This window comes from Lipotes vexillifer, unplaced genomic scaffold, assembly GCF_000442215.2.
Source record: "Lipotes vexillifer unplaced genomic scaffold, Lipotes_vexillifer_v1.1 scaffold1347, whole genome shotgun sequence".
NCBI lineage: Eukaryota > Metazoa > Chordata > Mammalia > Artiodactyla > Lipotidae > Lipotes > Lipotes vexillifer.
Window position 1 is genome coordinate 357982 of NW_006796201.1, and position 2133 is coordinate 360114.

Here is a 2133-nt window from a genome sequence, read left to right on the forward strand (position 1 = left end):
GTTATGTTTCCCATCAATAAAACCTCAGGTATTTATTTTATTTTTGACTGTGCCATGTGGCTTTTAGGATCTTAGTTCCCCGACCAGGGATTGAACCCGTGCCCCCTGCAGTGGAAGCATGGAGTCCTAAGCACTGAACCGCCAGGGAAGTCCCCTGAGGTATTTAAAGACTCCATAGATGTGGAGGGAATTCCCTGGCGGTCCAGTGGTTAGTACTCCAAGCTCTCACTGCCAGAGGCCCTGGTTCGATCCCTGGTAGGGGAAATAAGATCCCACAAGTTGCGCAGTGCAGCCAAAAAAAAAAAAGACTCCATAGACATGGAAACTCACTTCTACGTCTCTCACAGGTAATGGCGAGGCTGAGAAGGCTGCGGTGGGAGCTCATACCTCCTTGGACTTCTCACATACGTTAGTGCCAAAACCTAACCAGGACTGGACCATGTCAAACACTTCTCTGAACAAAGTGGTTAATCAGTTTTCTCTTCAGGATGAGTTCCAAGGCAACAGTGTGATCCATGATGAATTTTTCCCGGTCTGTTTTTGGCTTGTCTCGGTGCTAAAGTCTATGGCAATACAAAACAGTATGGTCATTTACTGTGAGACCTGCCTGAGTCAAAGAATGGGCTCTCTTAAGTCTCAGCAGTCAGGGTTTACCCTAGCTCGTTTCTCTTGGCTATTCTCGTCATCCAGATGGCAGGAAACTTCTGTGGGGGCATCTCTTTTATTCTTCTCCATGGGTTCCAAAGGGCAGTCTTGACCTATGGCCAGCACCTGTCCGACAGTCATGTCAGCACGAGCAGCTTTCAAGTAGCTGGCACACACCTGCCAGTCCTCCACAGAACAGGGCTCCACCGCTGAGTCTCTGGGGAGGTCAGCTCGGAGAGGCGTCTCTAGGCAGCAAGGCAGGCTCTCCCCTTCTGGACTGGGAAGGACCCTCGGGACTGCATGGTTCAACAGGCAGCTGAGACCTGACATTACCATGATGTCACCGCTGTGCATAAACATGGGGATGGAGGCTTCATCTCTTTTGAGGCCACCCAGGAGAAAGATGGCAGACTGTCCAAAGCTGAATGACAGCAGGGGTTTGGAGTGCTCTAGTTCAGATTTATCTACATGGGTTCCCAGCATGGAGTCTAATCGGTAGTAATTCAGGATACCCGCTTCAGCTTGGAAACCCTGAAATCCACAGGCAGTGTCCACTTACTCTGAGAGGGAAGTCAGGTCAGCAGGGGCAGGTGTGTAGTGATCTGCAGAGCATTTCTTACTGTCCCAGTTACAATGGTAGCCTAGGGTCACCCAGTGCAGTTTCTCTAATAAACTTCAAGGTCTCCATTTATTCACTTCTTTGTACCTTAGAAGCTCTTTGCTCTGTTCCCACAGATCTTGGGTCTCTTCTTAGTCACATGTTTGTCCAGGTCACATACGTTGGGTTTCCGGGAAGATAACTGAAGGCACTGCTTCACCTAATGCCGCTGGTGACCTGGGAGGAAGGGTTTGGGATAAAAATAAATCCGGGATAGGCTTGCAGTCCGTAGGCTCGCCACTTGCTGGCCAGCTGAAGTCCTGCTCTGTATGCATTGTGGTCAGTGGCTGGGGACACATTTAGCTGAGATTTGACTACCCTGGGGGCACCAGGCCCCATGCCTTGGGCTGCTTGGGCCGCCAAGAAGTCAGTGACCCCTCCCAGGTCTGCGGTGCTGGGGCCGCTCTGCCGGCAGAAGCGGAAAAGCTTCGGAAAGGCGTCCTCCCCAGCCTCCGCTGCCAGCATCGCCACAGCGCCCACGGCCACTGCCACCTTCCCCATCTTGCTGCCTGGCCTCATCTCCATCCTGTTGTTGAAAAACAATGAAAGTAAGTGTGGAATTGCTACACCTGTGAGTTTTCAGGCTTTTCCTTCTCTGAGCCCCATTTTCTCCCTAATAATGGTAAGAGGGAGCCCTTACTATGTACCCAATGCTCCCTACATATATTAGCTCACTTAATTTTCCCAAGAACTCTGTGAGGTAAGTTTGATTATTATCATGCTTGTTACACCCATGAGGCAACTGAAGCACAAAAAGGTTAAGTGACTTGCCCAAGGTCACACAGCTACTTGGTGCCAGAGGTGGGATTCAAATCAGTCTCTGCTTCCTT

The 2133-nt window shown here is 50.5% G+C and overlaps 1 pseudogene; it reads right to left on the minus strand.

Annotated features, from left to right (window-relative positions):
• Positions 1-1200: 1200 nt before the first annotated feature.
• Positions 1201-1804, minus strand: LOC103080543 (alkylated DNA repair protein alkB homolog 1 pseudogene; annotated as a pseudogene).
• Between the last annotated feature and the right edge of the window lie 329 nt (positions 1805-2133).